The 19,829-nt window shown below is 48.2% G+C and overlaps 1 non-coding gene and 3 pseudogenes across 1 annotated transcript; 2 read left to right on the top strand and 2 right to left on the bottom strand.

The window, feature by feature from the left end:
- The first annotated feature begins 5,752 nt into the window (after positions 1-5,752).
- LOC147013471 (U2 spliceosomal RNA) lies at positions 5,753-5,887 on the top strand (annotated as a pseudogene).
- A 1,646-nt stretch (positions 5,888-7,533) lies between these two features.
- LOC147013470 (U2 spliceosomal RNA) lies at positions 7,534-7,626 on the top strand (annotated as a pseudogene).
- Positions 7,627-17,115: 9,489 nt separating this feature from the next.
- On the bottom strand, positions 17,116-17,716 carry LOC147013469 (uncharacterized; annotated as a pseudogene).
- An 884-nt stretch (positions 17,717-18,600) lies between these two features.
- On the bottom strand, positions 18,601-18,796 carry LOC147013468 (U2 spliceosomal RNA). The gene has a single exon (XR_015051455.1). It is a non-coding gene; the product is annotated as a U2 spliceosomal RNA (small nuclear RNA).
- Between the last annotated feature and the right edge of the window lie 1,033 nt (positions 18,797-19,829).

Below are 19,829 nucleotides of genomic sequence, written 5' to 3'. Positions count from 1 at the left end.
TCTTCCTCTTCTTTTCTTCTTGGGATCTCTTTCCCATCGGCCACGCCTACGCAGCAACGTGTCTTGTCATTGGTTTGGTAAATAAATGGCCATAACATGGGAACCACTTGTCCATTTAATATCAAACCTTGAAAAGGCACATACTCAGGTCCCCACCAATACACCTGGCAAGTTTCAATTAGATTGGACCAGTGGTTGTCGAGAAACAGCGGTCACACAGACACACACAGAGATTGCTGGAATTATAGATAGATAACTCACAATGCTTTCTCTATAACAACTAATTATTTTGTAAAAATGACGTTTCCGGGTTAAAAAACAATATTTTTTATTTAAACTCCCCACTGAAGCCACGCAGGGTGTTCTCATTGACCCTCATTTTCGGGATTGTTTGAAGTTATCGCTTCTCGGCCTCTCAAGGCTAAGATCAAGTGGCCGGAGTTGCGGATGGCGAGCGAGGTATGTTTTACCTCTCCAACGGCAGTGGCTGCAGCGGACAAGTCGGTGTTGCCAGCTGGGCTTGCGGCAGTTTTTGACGAAGTGTTCGAGTCCTTGGACGGTGAGTCTTCGGCGGTGTTGGGACATCACTCAGACAAAATAACGACTGCTGAGGAGAAATCAAGGGAGTGGTCTGAGCGAGGATCGGCCGAGGATTGGTGGAGCATGGAGGTGGGGGCGGTCCCTTCTGGGGGAGGAAATGGCGTGGAGGCCTCCTCCTCGGAGCCAGTTGTGGCCGGCCCGTCCGGTGTTCGTTTACAAGAATTGGTTTCAAGTTCCTCTTGGAAGACTTCTGCAGATACTCCGATCGACGGTCGGTCAAAGGTTTCACTCCCAACCAAGCCTTCGGAGGTGCCTGCTATCGCGGCTGGGAACGGTCTCCCAACCAAGCCTTCGGAGGTGCCTGCTCCCGAGGCGAGGAGCGGCGCTTCTGCTGTTAACGATCGAGATTCAGATGTCGGGGCCCGCTTGAGTAAGGTCAAAGAGCGTCCGAAGCCTGTGGTTGCCCAGCGAGCGGTGGAGGGTGGTTCGGCTGCGGTTGACGGGGCTCGGGGGCCGGGCGGTGCACAATGGTTCCAGCCCGCTAATACTTCCCGTCGGAATGCAGTTCGCTTCTCCATAAACGAAGATTTCGAAATGGACCAGCTGAGATTTTGTAACCTTGTGTTAATTCAGGGGTTGGGATTCTCGCCCGGTCAGTTGGATTATGTGTTTGCCTTGCCAGGGGGGAAATGTTTTGATGTGGTGTTTATGAACATTGTCATCTATCTATCCTTTTGGGAAAAGTGGGAGAAGGCCAAGGACAGAAGACCTCTTTCCTCCTTTGCGGTGGAGAGTTTGTGTGACAGGGGGGTGGTTAATGTGACTATCCAAATGTACATTGAATCTGTGAAGGATGAGGATATTCTTTTGTGGCAAAGCCGGTTCTGCAAACCACTTGGGCCATCCGATCGGTTGATGAACGCCTTGGGGATAAAAAAATGGGGCGAGGAGAGTGAAGGTACAGCTGCGGGACGACCCAAGCAAACCTGGCAGTTTTCTGCACATCCCTAATCGGCTCAGTATTGGCCCCTTTAGGGGTTTCCTTTTTTACCCAGGGCAACTCCGTAAATGTAACAAGTGCAATGAGGCTGGTCACCTCGGTGCAAGCTGCCCAAATCCTCGCTGTCCTCGTTGTGGGCAGGCTGGGCATGTCGTTCGCGAATGTGTTGAGAGCGTCTCTTGTAATTTGTGCGGGGAAGCAGGGCACGTCTTCAGGGGTTGCCCGAAATCTTTCTCTAATGCCTTAAAAAGAGAGAAATCACGAGGTTCCTGGCGTTCCCAGGATTCCAGGGAGGGGGGAAAGGGGGTGGGGCTTGAGAGAGGGGAGGTCGATCAGGGTCCAGGCCCTATGGGAAGGGTGGGGGATCAGGGTCCTGCTCCGGATGGGAAGGTGGTGGAGCAGAGACCGGCACAAGATGAGAGGGTGGTTGAAAAGGGGATGGTTCAAGATGGGAGCGAGGAGGCTCAGGTCTTTCAATTAGGAGAGAGGGAAGTGTTGAAGGCGAATAAGTGTAGTATTTCGCTGGAAGAGGAAACTTCCTCAAAGCCGGGGCAGGAGGGGAGTAGTGAGGATCCTGTGGTAATGGAGACTGAAGGGAGGGCAGTGGGGGAGGAAGTTATGGCTGAGCCGGATTGGGAGGTGGTGGGGGGTGACCCTCTGAGGTTTGTACAGCGTAAGGGGAAAAGAGCCAAAGCTCTCCCCTCGGTTTCTTCGGGTAAATCGGGGTCCACAGACTCGTCTGGGTTGGGGTTTGGAGCCCAGAGGGATCATAAAGGGATTCGGTTCAAGAAAACCCGGAAGGTTGCTGTAAAAACTGTTCCACTCCAAAAACGGTTCCTCTCAGATGAAGAGGGTTGAATTAAGAGTGGGTTCAGTGAATGTGAGAAGTATTCTGGGGGGTAGTAGGTGTCAGCGGGTTTTTGCCGAACTCAAAACTTTGAATTTAGATATTCTGTTTTTGCAGGAATGTTTTTTTTTACCAGGGACTTGTGATTTCCAGCAATGGGAGCGGTAATGGGGGGGCTTGTGTAAGTTCTCCGGGAGCGATAAAAACAAGAATGATGGTGTTGGTATTCTCTTTGGGAATATATTCGCATGGAAGGTGGTGAAGGTGGTTGTCAGAGCCAGGGAGGGTTTGTGTAGTTGATGCTGTGGTCCAGGGGAAGCACTTCTGGTTGGTGAATATGTATCTCCCTCATCAGCCTTGGGAGAAGAAGACATTGTTGGACCGGGTCAAACCTTGGCTCTGCATGCATAAACTGTTGATTGTGGGGGGAGACCTTAACATCTCTTTGGAGGAACCTTCGAGCCGCGCGTCGGCCAAAGGTGTGTCGGACTTGCTGGATACCTTCAAGCTTAAGGATGTCTTTCGGGATTTCTGCAGCCGGGATCCAGGTTTCACTTGGTCTAATGCAGGGGGGTCTCAGAGGTCAAGGCTGGATTATATTTTTGTCCCGAAAGAAGTTACAACGGTTGGTGTCCAAAGGTTGTGGAACAGCTTTTCAGACCACTGTCTTCTTAAAGCTGTTTTTTCCTTTGGTAATTTTTTGTTTGTTGGGAAAGGTGTTTGGAGGTTAAATACATCCTTGTTGGGGAATCCAGAGATAAGGGAATTGATTGTTACAAGACTCAAGGCCTGGAAGGATTTGATCCCTCTCCAGTTCGGTGGGGGAATGGTGGGACGAGGTAAAAGCCAGACTTAAAGAGTTGTTCCAGAGGCTGGCTCGGAGGGCTAGCTTTAAGGCCGCCAAGTCCTTTAAGGCCAAGTCGGCCTGTCTGCATAGATTATGTCGGCTTCAGGCATACGGGTTTGATGTCGGGGAGGAGATAAAGTCTTTGAAACAACAAATTGGGAAATTCTTCTCCCTTCAATTCCAACGAGTTCAATTTCGTAGTGGGCTGCCAAAAGAGAGGGAGGAGGTATGTTCCTCCCCTTTCTTCCAGAAACTAGTTAAGAAGAAGGTTTCTATGAAGGGCCTTGTCAACGACGGTCTTGTGGGAGTCTTGGTCCGATATTGAGGCCGTGGTTGTGAGGTATTTCGTTAACCTTTTTCAGGGTCCTGGGGACTCTGATAAGGACTCGAGAGAGGGTTTTCTGTCTGGTTGGAAACACGGGTTAGTCAATGGGGAGCCTCTTACAGACTTCTCAGTTGAGGAGGTGGAGCAGGTGATCTGTGACGGTAAGAGTGGGTCTGCTCCGGGCCCAGATGGGCTGCCCCTTGAACTCTACCGTTACTTTTGGGAGGATCTTAAGGACCCATTAGTTGATCTTTTCAACGAAGTCCTTCGGTCGGGTGTGTGTCCGGCATCTTGGGCGCAGTGTAATATTAGCCTGGTACCAAAGAGTGGGGACCCCTTTAGTTTGAACAATTGGAGACCCATCTCATTGCTTAATGGGGACTATAAGATTCTCGCTAAGGTTGTGTTGGGGAAGCTCCAGGCGGCTCTGGGGGATCGGCTAGGCTCCTTTCAGAGGTGTGGGGTGAAAGGTCGCCGGGCTACAGACGTGCTGATTGTTCTTCGGGATCTGATTACATCAGCTCGAAGTAGGGGGCAGTCAGCAGCGTTCCTCAGCCGAGACATTGTTAAGGCGTTCGACTCGCTTTCTCGGGATTATTTGTTTTGCGTTTTACGGGAATGGGGATTTGGTGTAGGAGTTGTTCGACTGATTAAATCCCTGTATACCTCTTCGGTTGGTCGGGTTAGTATTAATGGGTGGTTGTCTCGCCCCTTCGAGATTTCCCGGGGAGTCCGACAGGGCTGTCCACTATCCCCGTTGTTGTTTGTTTTGGCCTTAGAGCCTTTGATTTACAGGTTTTCGGCTTGTATTAATGGGTTGTTTGTGCCTGGTTCAGGGGGTTGTAGGGTCCCCTGTTTAGCCTACATGGATGATGTAGTTGTCTGTGTTTCTCAGAGTGGGGAACTCGAGGGGGCTATGCGGGCTTGTGAGGAATTTAGCACTGTCAGCGGTTTGCGGGTAAATTTTGGGAAATCAAACCTGTTGGTGGTGGGTGGGGAGTCATGGGCGAGAGTCCCCCATCAAAGGCTTAGGGTTGTTGATGATTGCATTCGGGTGTTGGGGGTCTGGGTGGGGTCAGATGGCTGTGTTGCTAAGAATTGGGAGAGTAGGTTAATTTTAGTTGAAAGCTTGTTTCGCAACTGGGGGCAGAGGGTTTTGTCGTCGGCTGAAAGGTGTTCCATTATTAAAGGGCAGATTTTTCCGATGCTGAGATTCTTATCGGAGGTTTTTCCTCCCTCTGATAGGGTCGCATGTAAGTTAAAAAACCTAGTTTATCGGTTCATGTGCAAACCTTGGTTTTATCGTCCTTCCCGTCTCCAGCTCGGTGCGGGTCAGTTGCAAGGGGGAAGGGGATGCCCCGATCTAGTAGACAGTTTAACGTTGGCCTTCGTGACTCGACATATGTCAATGGTTACGGAGGGACTGGGTGTTTTTTCTTCCGCCATCGAGTTATACGTATTACCTGTTAAACCAGGTTCGAGGTAAGAGGGTCCGTCTGGATAGGCCCTACGTGTGGGATCCAGGGTACCCCTATTCAGTGTTGAAAGAGGTCATTCGTGGGGTCAGGTTCAGAGAGGTGCCCAATTGGTGCGACAGAACCTTGATGAAGCAGACGGAAGCAGATGTTGTTTTTCCTATAAGCGGGCTTCATTCAGAGAGAACTCTGATGGTGTGGCAGAATGTGTCCTCCAAGGTCCTCACTGGGGCCCAGAGTGATCTCGCCTGGTTGGCAGTATGCAAGCTATTGCCTTGTCGGGCGGTGCAAGGGGTAAGAGGGCATGCCTCTATGGATAAATGTCCTTATATTGGTTGCGACATGTCTGAGTCGGTCCAACATTTTTGGTGGGATTGTGTGTTTGCCTCCCTAGTTTGGAACGACGTGTTAGTTAATTTTTTGTGCAAATTGAAGGTCAAGTTTTCCTTAAGTTGGGACATGATTTTGTTTGGTCCCTTTGGCGAAGATTGTAAACCACAACGGAATAATTTTTGGAGAATTTTAAATTGTGTAAAAATGGCTCTATGGAAAGCGAGGGTTTCAGCATGCTTTGGGATGCACCATTTTTCCTTGAATTTTGTTCTTTCTTTATTCAAGAAAGAAATGTTTTTGTATAATGATTTGAGAGGCATGTTGTGATTCCCTTTGGTTGTATGCCTAAACATGTTTACTACTTTTGATGTGAAGGTTTGAGACATTTGTTTTGCTGGTTTTTACTTTAATAAAAAATCGTTGTTGTATCTGTTCTTATTGGTTTAATAGCCAATATGTCTCACATCGTGGGACTTATCTATTAAACATATTGTTGTGGTTACCAAATTCGCAAACCACCATTCAGGTCCCTTAGGTGAGATATCTCGGTAAGTATATGTGTAGTTAGGCCCAAACCCGTTGTCTAGAGGGAATAAATGTCATTCATGCGTGCTGCGACTCTTCAGGATAGCCGTTTTTCTTTTACTATCTTTATTTTGGACCAACCGCCATTATCACCACCGCCAACCGCGTCTCAACAGTCATCACAACATCAACCACCCACCGCGGCGCCGCTTCACCACAGCAGCCACGACCCTTGCCGTCACACCTCGCAACCGTCGCATCGCCACCGTTCTTGCGCCGCTTGTGGGTACCGGTATTGGACTCGTGCAGGGCGCGCGCCGAACAGCGTGTACAAAACCACGGACTTTCCGCTCCAAAAACGGATCAAAAACGACTCGCGCCCACTTTTGTTCCGTCCAATCGGTGAGCGAGGGGCGATTTGGCCCCGCCTCCAGGGCGTTGGAGGGCGGTCGCTATATGCAAATAAACGGATCAAAAAGCATTCACGCCCACTTTTTCTCGGGCCAATGGGGAGCGAGGTGAAAGGTCGAAGGCAGGGGGTCAAAGGCGAAGCCACGGGGCTTATATAAGCGGCTGCGTTCGTCAGAAAAGGGTCGTCGTGTGTGCGTTGGAAGGAGTTCGCAGGAGGAAGAGTTCGGAGTTGGAGTCGGAGCGAAGAGGACGGAGCTGTGGAGAGGCGGCGGCGGCGAAGGCAGACGAGGGGGTGCTCGCGTCGGTGCCGGGAGCTGCACACCAGGGAGGCCGACGGCGCGACCTGGTCGAGGTGGAGACGCTCGTCGCGGGACCCGAGACAGAGTAAAAATCCTCCTTTCCCCGAGCATCAGCAACCCCCTCCTGTTTCCCCCCGCGCTGAGATAGTGCGACCAAGGGGGCCCCCTTCCCACCCCCTACCAGACACTGTCCGCGAGGCCCGCAGAGTTGAGGCACCACCGCCGCTCCGCGTCTCATCATCAGACGGGTAGGCCCGACACGGTCTCGGCCCCAGGCCCGCCTACCCCCTCATCCTGGAGGGTGGTTCTCTTTTCTTTTGCTTTGGGAATGTGTGTTGTCGGCGCCGTCTGTGAAGTAAAATTGTATAAGTGTTGCCGTGTGCTCGCGTAATCGGTATTAGATCTGCATTGTCGCATTTGCTTTTTGTCTTCTTCTTTTCAATGTGCTTTTGGTGGAATTGTATATGTGTGCTTTCCGTTCATCGCGAATAAATGTGCTTTATGTTGAACTGTTTCCCGCTTCGCTTCGTCATTTCTTTCATTGAATCCTCATCTTGCTTCACGTAAAGGGTTGGTAGTGGGCTGAATACGCCCGATAATTAATCGAACCGTCGAGGCCGACGATAACACCGCTCGGTTATCCCGATAGTACGGAACGGGTCGCTTAAGTGGCCCGTGTCCGAAGTTGACCTGCGGCGAGGTGCGATCGCCCGGTCTACCCTCTGTGTGGGTACTTAGGTAGGTCGAATTTGGCGAGCAACCCTATCCCACGCGGGGGCCGATTGGCTCGATCGCGGTGAGACCGAAAGGTCCACCCGTGACTGGTTCCCGGCGTTAGTCCGAGAGGGTCACGACTGGATTGTCCGTCTGGTGGGCGACGTGCCGCGATTCGAGTTACGTGGCCGTCCGCACGCCGGCGGGCGCGAATCCGTAACAATATTTTTGTTTGGAGGAGTCAGATTACGAGCTTGCTCTATCTGTTCCACGCATTGTCCTGGTATTGCATTATCTCCAGGATCAGTGCACCTCTTATAGAAACAAAGAAAAGAACGAACAGGTTTTGCTTAAAATTGAATCAAAAAGCTTTATCAGGAAAAGCAACCATCCTGACCTCATTCTCAATTTTTCATGTTTCAGTGGACGTTTAAGATCCCATGGTGTCCTTCGCTAAGAATAAGCGATCTTTCGCCAGCACCCTGAGCCAATTGCAAATTCCTGCCCTCATTGCCTAAATCTAGTATTTCATTGAATCATATTGTTTTACCAATTGTTCTAATTTTCATCACAAGTTCGTTTCCTGTCTTTATCCGAAACGTCATTTCCTGCATTAGCTTATCCCTCTTATAACTCATGAAGCTTTGAAATGGAAATAGCCCCAAAAGTAAAAAGATAAAACTTAATATGCAAACTTCATAATACTAGTACGTGCGTGGCCGTACGTGCAAAAAAAACAACTTTCAAACCACATGCCAGAAACAACAACCACATAGGCTGTTCCTTCGCTCTCGCGTGCCCGTACGTGCAAGAATTTTTTTTTTTTTTCAAACAACTACACAGGCCGTTCCTCCACTCTCTTAAACGACGACTAGATTGGTTTTGGGGCATTGTGTTTATCTATAAATGTGCATAAGAAATCGAGAAATTATTGTAATACAGTGTCATCACTATCCGGAAGTCTGTACGTTGTAACCTGTAATGGGGAACGCGGCTGGGGATCTCTTCTCCAACGGCCACGCCTACGCAGCACCGTGTCCTGTCATTGGTTTGGTAAATAAATGGCCATAACTTGAGAACCACTTGTCCGATAAATATCAAACCTTGAAAAAGCACATACTCAGGTCCCCAACAATATAGCTGGCAAGTTTCAATTACATCGGACCTGTGGTTGTCGAGAAACAGCGGTCACAGACAGTGTAACCACTCCTCATTTTCATAAATGCCAAGGTGAGCCAATGAAAAAAGCCAAGAATTCACAAGGTTTCGGAAAAGCGATGATAATAGAAAACCGATACGCCAAGAAAACCGTGGTTGACGAGAAACAGCGGTCACACAGACACACACAGAGATTGCTGGAATTTGATCGCTTCTCGGCCTTTTGGCTAAGATCAAGTGTAGTATGTCCCCCGGGTATGGTACCCATTCGCCGCCGTCACAACATGATCCAGAGTCGCCTGGTCAAGGCCATTCGTCATGGGGACGTATATGTAGATCAACATGTTCCAGGTGATCCCTCCCCACATGAAAGACCAGACATCACTGTGGTGGAGGGAAATAAAATCACAATTGTTGACATTGCTGTCCCCTTTGACAATGGTTCCGATGCCCTTGCCACTTGCGCAGTTGCAAAGAGGGAAAAGTATGAAGGACTGCGTAAAGCATTGGTGGCTAAGGGCAAGGATGTCCAGGTGCTTGGGTTCATAGTGGGGGCACTGGGATCGTGGTTCCCTGGAAATGAGTCGGCCCTGAACCGGTTGGGAATCTCCCGGTCTTACCGGAAGCTGATGCGTCGGCTTTGTTGTATTGATGCCATAAAGGGATCCCGGGATATTTATATTGAGCACATGTCGGGCCATCGTCAGGATGAAGAGGTTTGAGGTTGGTACTTCCCTATTTCCCTTCCTCCTCTCCTTCCTCTCCCCCCCTCTTTTTTTTTTTTTTTTTTTTTGTATGGTGTGCATGGTTTCTATGTTTGTCGAAGTGAATGGATCTTGCCAAACGGACGAGAAGCGCAAATTTCCATTTTTGGACTGGTCCCCCTTCTTTTTATGGCTTGGTGCCCTTAATTGGTCCTTGGGGGTTGTGTTCTTTTTATTTTGACATTCCCCCAGGGGCCTATTTCTATTCTCTTCTTGATTCTAACGGTGTGGAGGAATTTTATCCTCAGTGTCTATTCCTTTTTTAACTTTTTTAATTTTGGTCTTTTATAAATTTTTAATAAATCTGTTCTTATTGGTTTAATTGTTATTTATTGTTGTGAATGAATGGTGGTTTTTTTTATTTTGTTGTTGTTATAATTTTTTTTTTTCGCTCTCGGTACAGTGTGTGGACGTCCAATTCCGAGAACTGTTTAATGAATTATTGCGAATCTTTTTCTTTTGTGTATGATTCTACTTTTTGGAATACAGATACCCGATGGAAGAGGACGGACGGAGGCCGGGTCGGCGAGGTGAAGGTGCTGCTCGAGATGTGGAGACGTTCCCCTGCGAGTACTGCGGTAAAAACCTAGCGACGCTCGCGGGGTGGCGTCGACACATCGCCCGCATGCACCGGGTGGTCGCCGCGGAGGCTAACGCCCCCGTCGGCCCCCAGACCCAGGTATTTCTGTACCCGCTTCCCGACCGGTGGCCTTGTTCACTGTGCCGTGAGACTTTTTTTAATTTTCAGACCCTACAACGACATCTCAAGCGGTTTCACGCCGAGACCGCTTTTATTTCAGTTTTTAGATGCTCGAGGTGCGACCTGGAATACGATACGGCAAGGAAGGCGGCGAACCATTTCCAAATCCACCGGAAAGAGGACAGAGTTCGCCCCTCCGTTGCCGGTATCGCTGGGCCTTCGGGTAATCGACTGCCGAGACGACGGCTGGCTGAGACTAGCGCTGATTCTAGACAGGTGCCCCAAGTTACTACAAAGGATGCACCGGGTCCGGCCGTCCCGGCCGAGAGCTATGGCTCTGACGACGGGGCGGCCGGCCCGCGTATTGTAAATATGAGTGGAATCGGTGGTAGTAGGCGGCGGTCGTTCCGGAGGTCCTGGTCACCAGTTTTGGGTTGCCCCTCTGGAGGGCAGGCTGATCTGATTCTGGAGTCTAGCCGGGTCTTAGAGCCCCTTGTGGGTGTCCCCCTCTTGGAACAACAATTAGTTGCCTGCAGTGAGTCTCCGGTGCTGCCCATCACCGAGGGTTCCCCTATCGGGGTTATCCCCCGAAGTGATGAGGAAACATCCCGGGTTCTTGACTGCTTGGTATCAGCTATTCTTGAGGCCCCCGAGGGGCCTGCTTTCGAGGAGGCTTGTGACAGTTTTTTGCAGGTGGCGGGTGCTGGGGCTGGGGGGGGTTGAGCGGTAGTGTGGAGAGGGTGGGGGGCCGCGGTGGGACGGGGGGGCTTGAGCCCGCGGGTGCGACTGAGGTTGCGGCTCCGCCCGCTTCGGTTACCGACCGGTCTCGAGTTCCCCCGCCCCAGCGCGACGCCCCCCCGGCTCCACGGCCTGTCTCCCCTCCCCCAGGTGTTGATGTTGGTCAGCTGAGGAACGCGGTGTTGTGGGAGGAGTTTGAAAAGGTCTGCGATGCGTTTGCCAATGCCCTGGTTGACCGTTGCCGACCGCGGCGTGGTGGACGCAGTGCAGACGCCCCCACGCACCCAAGTCGTCCTCGACCTGACCGTCCGGATATGGCGGGTGCTTCCGGGCTGAGGTATGACCCCCAGGAGGCCAGTCGCCTTCAGAAGCTGTACAGGCACAGCAGAAAGCGTGCCTTTAGGGTGGTCCTCGGGAAAGCTGAGGATAGATATTCTGGTGGGAGGGAACCCGTGGAGGCTTTTTTCTCCCGGGTGTTCTCCGCCAAGAATGTCGACCCAGCGGTCATTTCCCGGGAGTTCTCCAAATATGTGTCATCCACTGACGAGGCTCGTGCGGAGGGGGCAGCGTTAAGTGCGCCCGTTGGTCAGAGAGAGATCTCTGCCCGACTTGGGCGCATGAGTAACTCTGCCCTGGGACCGGACCGTGTTGAGTACCAGCACCTGAAGCGAATGGATGGGGCGTGTCGTGTGACATTGGAAATTTTTAACCGATGTCTGCGCTCGCTCCATATCCCCGCTTCATGGAAGCAGGCCACCACGGTCCTGATCCACAAGAAAGGGGACACCGGGGACCCAGAAAATTTTCGGCCGATTGCCCTCCAGAGTTGCCTCTATAAACTGTTTATGGCGGTTCTGGCTGATCGGCTTCGCAGCTGGGCGCTCCGGCATTCAATGCTGAGTGAGGCCCAGAAGTGCAGGAGGTTAAAAAAGTTTAGGTTACCAAGAGCTGAAAAATAATGTAAATTTCAGAGTTGTTAAAAAAGGCCCTTTTCAGGGAACAAGTAATGGGTTAGCAACTGCAGCTGTTCTGCAGCAATGGAAGTAAATTATGGAAGTAAATGGAAGCCTTGGAAGTTGATGCAAACAATTCCTACCGGTGTCTCAACTTTTGTCGATTAGTTACAAACCCCCTGTCTGTATAAAAGCAGTGTTGGAACAGACTGTTTTGCTCCACCCTCTGAAGCATTATTTGGACAATATTGCACTGCAGGAAGTAGTACATTGCCACCATAATGGTGAGAAAAAGACAATTAACAAAGGAAGACAGACAGACCATAATAACCCTTAAAAGTGTAGGTCTTTCCTTTCGAGAAATTGCAAAGTAAGCCAAGGTGTCAGTGAGTACAGTTTCCTGCACTATCAAAAGGCACTTGGAAACTGGAGGAAACTCTGACAGGAAGAGGTCTGGCAGACCCAAAGCCACAACACAATCAGAAGACAAGTTTCTGAGAGTAAACAGATTACGTGATAGGCGGCTTACAGGACAGCAGCTTAAAGCACAGGTTAACACTGGTCGAAGTAAGGAAGTTTCAGTTTCAACTGTGAAGAGAAGACTTCGAGCTGCAGGTTTGACAGGTCAAGTTGCAATAAGAAAGCCATTGCTAAGATGGCAAAATAAGAAAGAGTCTTGCCTGGGACATGAAGCACCACCAGTGGACTACTGAAAACTGGAAGAAGGTCTTATGGACCGATGAATCAAAATTTGAAATCTTCGGTTCATCACACAGGGTTTTTGTACGCCGTCGAGTCGGCGAAAGGATGGTTCTTCAGTGTGTGACACCAACTGTCAAACATGGAGGAGGAAGCGTAATGATCTGGGGCTCTTTTGCTGAATCCAGAGTCGGCGACTTGCACAGAGTGACTGGCACCCTGAACCAAAAGGACGACCACAGCATTTTGAAGCGCCGTGCAATCAGTGCCGGATTAAGCCTCGGCTGGCCCTCAGGCACATTATGAAATTTTAGAGAATGGCCTGAAAATTTTAAATTAGATCTCGGGCTCATGGAAATGGACCCCAGACAAAAGATGAACTGATTCAATCACAAAATATTTAATACAAAAAAAGACAAATATTTAACGTGAAAATAATTTTTGGCTGGCCCTAAGGCACATGCCTTGTCTGCCTCATGGTTAATCCAGCACTGCATGCAATACCCTCTGGTCTACGCATAGTTGGTCAGGGGTTCATCCTACAGCAAGATAACGACCCAAAACATACCTCCAGGCTGTGTCAGAACTACCATAGAAGAAAAGAACAAGGCGGTGGGCTTCAAATCATGGAATGGCCAGCACAGTCTCCAGACTTATACCCCATTGAGCTGGTTTGGGATGAACTGGACAGAAGGGTGAAAGCAAAGCAACCTACAAGGGCAACACATTTGTGGGAACTTCTGCAACAGTGTTGGGAAGAACTTTCCGAACAATATTTGATTTCCATTGTGGAAAGAATCCCACGAGTATGTTTGGCTGTTTTATCCGCAAAAAGTGGCTACTTTGATGAGTCAAAAATTTAGATTAAATTTTGTTCAACAAAACGATTCCATGATTTCTTTTTTATCTGCAATTGTTTATTTGTTCTTTGCTTTAATTTCAGAGTACATTGAAATATCAAACTGCTTAAATTTCAGTAAAAACGGGGGTGTTTTAAAACCTTAGACCGGTAGAGTAGTCCAACAAGCTAATCTACGAACAGCAACTGGGGATGGGGACTAAAATCTAGGGTGTAAATGTGGTGCCGCTTTCATCCCATAGTTGATTCCAAAAAATATCTGCAGATACATCACAATTTAATTGGATGTGACAATGTGTTGTAATGTAATCACGTGAGTCATAGTTTGTTCCTTTCTTGATCGAGCTCATTCATATCTCAGGTCCTCTCAATACTTTCCGAATCCTTGGTTTGTCTCATAAGCTCTCTCTCTCTCTCTCTCTTTCTCTCTTTCTCTCTTTCTCTCTTTCTCTCTTTCTCTCTTTCTCTCTTTCTCTCTTTCTCTCTTTCTCTCTTTCTCTCTTTCTCTCTTTCTCTCTTTCTCTCTTTCTCTCTTTCTCTCTCTCTTTCCCAAACCCACCAGCTTCCTTTCTGTCACTCAGCTTCTGTGCATTGTTGCAGATGTAGAACTTCTGCAATGAGAAAACTTAGAGATCACAATGATGATACATCCATGAATGGTTCTGTGAGCTGTGCAGGAAGGAATAGAATTCAGACACTTTGTCCCTCTCACATAGCAAGTGAAGGATTGCCTGGTCTGTGGTTGATGCATGAACAGCAGCTTCCAGACAAAACAAAATGTCACCTTTCTTACCTTCACACTGGGTTACCAATGAGCCACCATTGCCAAAAAATGTTTTGTTTAAAATTCTTTTTTTATTAAAAGCACAGTTTCAGGTTGAGGGAATCTGACAGAATCCCTGTTTTAATTTTACAATTACTCCACTCACTGTGTGCACCCATTCTTTCTGTGCATCACACAACCACAAAGGAATCAACAAGCCGGTAGGCTACATGGGTGGTCGCTATATAATTGCATACAAGTCATACAGTTTTTGACGGATCGGGCTGAAATTTTTTGACAAAGACGTTGATTTTGGTGCGCATAAAAGCGCAGAAGCTGATTTTTGATTTTCGAAAAAAATGTAAACATAAATATTTTCCGGATTTTTTCAAAACTTTCAAAGTCCCTTTGCTCAACAACGGTGGCGTCCATAGCAACAGTGCCCAAAAGATACAACTAGGTCCTGGTATGAACCTATCAGGCAAGTTTCATCAAAATCGTTTGACTCCTCTGGCCTCCAGAGCTGTCCATTACATACAAACAGACAGACGGAAAACCGGAGAATAAGGAAGTCAAGCGACCACCCAACAGTTCTCCACGAATAAATGTCACTGTGTGTGTGTGTGTGTGTGTGTGTGTGTGCGTGTGCGTGCGCGTGCGCGTGCGCGTGCGCGTGCGCGTGCGTGTGTGTCCTCCATAACTCCAAAACTATGAAACATCACAGCCTGAGACTTTGCATGCAAACTAATAAAACTCCAAGAAAGTGCACGACTGAAAATTGGGTTTATGGGTTCATTAACACACCCCTGTTGAAGATAATTAACGACCTGAATTATCTCCTTTGTCATCAGGCGCATCCTTGGACAGCCTCGGACTCCTCGCTCACGCTCGATGGGGGTCCTAATTCGCCATTTTGTTCGGCCAATTCAAACATGCCTCGATTTGGAAACACCATCGACTCTCACGGACTAATTAAAGTATATAATCAAAATATTATATCGGATTTTACAATCGGATCTGGTGAACAAAAATCAGTCAAAATCTGGAGTGAAATCGAAAATTTTAACAAATTAGCGATTTATATAACTTAGTGTATTTATTCAAGCAAAGAAATAAACTTAATTATTTCTACTCTTTAGATGATTATATTGAGTGAAGCAAAGATTATGGAATGTGCAGAAAATGTTACTGAGTGAAACCTCGTGTTTAATAACCTGTTTTTATAATCCATGACGGCACAGTCCACACGGGTCGTTTATTTGTTTTCCGGAAATTACATTCGTGGTTTTCCGTTTCCGTTTTGGAGATTTTCTTTCATCACAAAATATCGATATAAATACAGTATACTTATTATATCAACATAAATATACTATTATATCAATAGTCTTGGTTGCTTCAAGCGAAGAGGAACCTTTTGTTGCTGCAAGTGAAGAGGTGTGGAGACAACACATGTGGAGGTGGTGGAAATAGGAACAAATAACTCTCAGTGGGGAAAGTGTGGGGATTGTGGGGAAAGTGTGGGGATTGTGGGGAGTGTGGGGAAAGTGTGGGGAAAGTGTGGGGAGTGTGGGGAGTGTGGGGAAAGTGTGGGGAGTGTGGGGAGTGTGGGGAGTGTGGGGATGGTGGGGCGTGTGGGGATTGTGGGGATTGTGGGGATTGTGGGGAGTGTGGGGAGTGTGGGGATTGTGGGGAAAGTGTGTTGCTTGTGGGGAGTGTGGGGATGGTGGGGATTGTGGGGAGTGTGGGGATGGTGGGGATTGTGGGGAGTGTGGGGAGTGTGGTGCGTGTGGGGAGTGTGGGGAGTGTGGTGCGTGTGGGGAGTGTGGTGCGTGTGGGGAGTGTGGTGCGTGTGGGGAGTGTGGTGCGTGTGGTGCGTGTGGGGAGTGTGGTGCGTGTGGGGAGTGTGGTGCGTGTGGGGAGTGTGGTGCGTGTGGGGATTGTGGTGCGTGTGGGGATTGTGGTGCGTGTGGGATTGTGGGGATTGTGGTGCGTGTGGGGCGTGTGGGGATTGTGGGGCGTGTGGGGATTGTGGTGCATGTGGGGCGTGTGGGGATTGTGGTGCGTGTGGGGCGTGTGGGGATTGTGGTGCGTGTGGGGCGTGTGGGGATTGTGGTGCGTGTGGGGCGTGTGGGGATTGTGGTGCGTGGGGGGATTGTGGTGCGTGTGGGGCGTGTGGGGATTGTGGTGCGTGTGGGGCGTGTGGGGATTGTGGTGCGTGTGGGGCGTGTGGGGATTGTGGTGCGTGTGGAGCGTGTAGGGATTGTGGGGCGTGTAGGGATTGTGGGGAGTGTGGGGCGTGTGGTGCATGTGGGGAGTGTGGGGATTGTGGGGCGTGTCGTGCGTGTGGGGAGTGTGGGGAGTGTGGTGCATGTGGGGATTGTGGGGCGTGTGCGTGTCTGTTCTTAGTTACATGTGTGCGGTGCGTTGGTTTCGTGGGTTTCGTGCGTTTGCGGTCTGAACTCGAACCTGGGCCCGTGGTGTGTGGTGCTGTGGAGGAGGTAATGCTGCGGCATGGTGTGTGGAAATCCGTGCAGTTCGTCACGGAATATTGCAAAAATCTGGGAACAAATTCTTTTCCAAGAAATTTCTTCACCAATGTGTTTGTGAGGGCATCCATAAACACATTTGAAAAAGTTTTCATTCAACTCCCCTCGGGGAACCCGTGACAGGGGTCAACAGGGGTCAATGACCTTTAAGATAAAAATTTTCTTATATTTCCATTCTGGGTCACAGTATCCGACAGGAAGCATCAAAATTATTCAAAGTAGGCTCATTTTAAAGCAAAGAACATATCTGACATGGTAATACCTAAAACAAATCAATATGTTAAAAAGTTTGCACAATTTTGAGCAAAAAAACATAATTTTTTGGGTAAATATTAACTTTTCTGGTCTACAATTCGTCTTCTAGGAAGATTCCCCTTCGTTTCGTTTTTCTGAAAGTTTCCAGCAGACTGCCCAAGATATGCAGTCTTAATGTATTAAAAGTAAAACATTCTGGTATTTATAAAATTAAAATTATGAAAGGTCACTGACCTTTACTGTTTTCCCTTATTGTAACATAAATTGTAATAACCGTTACTGGGAATCCGGAATCGGTTTACCATCGGTTCGTCCGCTTTCGTGTAAAGGTTTAAATCGATACTGCTCCACAATGTCAAATACCTCAGGAGTCGATGTCTGAGTCTTCTCCAGACTCTACATCATCAGGGATACAGTTCATACATGTAATGCCTTAACAACTTCCGCATGCTGAGATACACTTGACACCATTCTACTTGCAGTTGCACTGCCGGTTGCTGCAATCTCCAGCACAATTGCAATTGTGAACCGGAGCAGCTCCTTGGGAGCCATGGGGTCTACTGTTGGATCTGGCTCGTAACCACGAACCCCTACCATCCATCCATAATCACTGGGGTCCAAAGACATGCTCTGCAGCAGCATCCTGTCCCGGGTTTGGAGATAGGCACGGAGAGAATGCTGTGCAGCTGCACCCTCTGTTGGAGGCAGAGTCTCTGGTTTGATCAGCCCGGCCGCCACCTTCCGCGAGAACATGTTGTATCGAATTGCACCCAACGTAGTACCTGGTTCATGGTAAATGTGCTGGAAAATCGCAATACCGGCCCTGATCACAACGTCCTTCGTAGCCCGTACGTCAAGGAAGATGTCCGTATGTTCATCAATGTCCCCTGCACAAAACCTGTCAAATAGAGTCGTTTTCCCATGGCCCCCGATTGCAGAAACCGTATCACAACTGGTGAAGGCATGAGTAAAGAGCAGGTACCGCCTCTGTCTTTCAGAGAGAGCTTCTCGGATCCTCCTGACATCGTAAGAGCCCTTCAATTTGGTTAAGAAGAGTGGATGGTTGGTGCTTGAGCTATGGTGTACCAGCATTATCAGCACGTCCGCGTCTTCTGCCCGCACCTGAAAATAGAATAAGATATGAGCAAAGCGTCTTGAATTTTGCAAACACGGTGAACTTAACAATTGAAAAGTTATTTAACTATGCCACTCTTCTTTTCTGAGGATAAATGCACTTTCATAACAATGTGGCACATCAAAATACAAGTGACGTTACAAAAATGACGATCATGTGTTTACTGATGCCCAGTGTAGCACAACATTTGGATTTGCCAAATTAAAAAAAAAGAACATTGCCTCTTCTTTTTTTATTTAACTCAGTTAATTAGTTTTATATGTGCCAATGTCAAGGTTTTTTTGTTTTGTTTTATCAACACAGAAACAAATCAAAAGTAATGTCGTTGATCGAAGTAAAATACCTGGACATGGACGTCATGGACAAAAACAGGACACGAAACACACAAAAAGCAGGGATGGGATGGACAAGATGGAAACTGGAAAATTGGATGGAGAGATTTGGCAGGTGATGTGAAGAAGAATATGTGGGATCGTGGTTTCAGATTGAGGACGATCTGAGATGGTGGTGTAAGTGTCGGGTGTGGGGGAAAGACTGTGTGGGGGAAGATTTGAGAGGATGTGAGGGGGAAGTTTTCAGAAGGTGGGGTGAAGAGGGAGACAGAAAGGGGAAGATGAAAAATTGAAAATGGGGGTCAGGATGGTTGCTTTTCCTGATAAAGCTTTTTGATTCAATTTTAAGCAAAACTTCTTTGTTCTTTTCTTTGTTTATAACAAGAGGTGCACTGATCCTGGAGATAATGCAATACCAGGACAATGCGTGGAACAGACAGAGGAAGCTCGTAATCTGACTCCTCCAAACAAAAATATGTTTAATAGATAAGTCCCACGATGTGAGACATTGGTTATTAAACCAATAAGAACAGATACTACAACGATTTTTTATTTAAGTAAAAACCAGCAAAACAAATGTCTCAAACCTTCACATCAAAAGTAGTAAACATGTTTAGGCATACAACCAAAGGGAATCACAACATGCCTCTCAAATCATTATACAAAAACATTTCTTTCTTGAATAAAGAAAGGACAAAATTCAAGGAAAAATGGTGCATCCCAAAGCATGCTGAAACCCTCGCTTTCCATAGAGCCATTTTTACACAATTTAAAATTCTCCAAAAATTCTTCCGTTGGGGTTTACAATCTTCGCCAAAGGGACCAAACAAAATCATGTCCCAACTTAAGGAAAACTTGACCTTCAATTTGCACAAAAAATTAACTAACACGTCGTTCCAAACGAGGGAGGCAAACACACAATCCCACCAAAAATGTTGGACCGACTCAGACATGTCGCAACCAATATAAGGACATTTATCCGTAGAGGCATGACCTCTTACCCCTTGCACCGCCCGACAAGGCAAGAGCTTGCATACTGCCAACCAGGCGAGATCACTCTGGGCCCCAGTGAGGACCTTGGAGGACACATTCTGCCACACCATCAGAGTTCTCTCTGAATGAAGCCCACTTATAGGAAAAACAACATCAGCTTCCGTCTGTTTCATCAAGGTTCTGTAGCACCAATTGGGCACCTCTCTGAACCTGACCCCACGAATGACCTCTTTCAACACTGAATAGGGGTACCCTGGATCCCACACGTAGGGCCTATCCAGACGGACCCTCTCACCTCGAACCTGGTTTAACACAGGTAATACGTACAACTCGATGGCGGAAGAAAAAACACCCAGTCCCTCCGTAACCATTGACATATGTCGAGCCACGAAGGCCAACGTTAAACTGTCTACTAGATCGGGGCATCCCCTTCCCCCTTGCAACTGACCCGCACCGAGCTGGAGACGGGAAGGACGATAAAACCAAGGTTTGCACATGAACCGATAAACTAGGTTTTTTAACTTACATGCGACCCTATCAGAGGGAGGAAAAACCTCCGATAGGAATCTCAGCATCGGAAAAATCTGCCCTTTAATAATGGAACACCTTTCAGCCGAT

Source organism: Eptatretus burgeri, chromosome 14, assembly GCF_056783735.1.
Source record: "Eptatretus burgeri isolate ZD-2024b chromosome 14, Ebu_testis_v1, whole genome shotgun sequence".
Taxonomy (NCBI): domain Eukaryota; kingdom Metazoa; phylum Chordata; class Myxini; order Myxiniformes; family Myxinidae; genus Eptatretus; species Eptatretus burgeri.
Note: the sequence above shows the minus strand (reverse complement) of the source record. Positions and strands in the feature narration are given on the sequence as shown.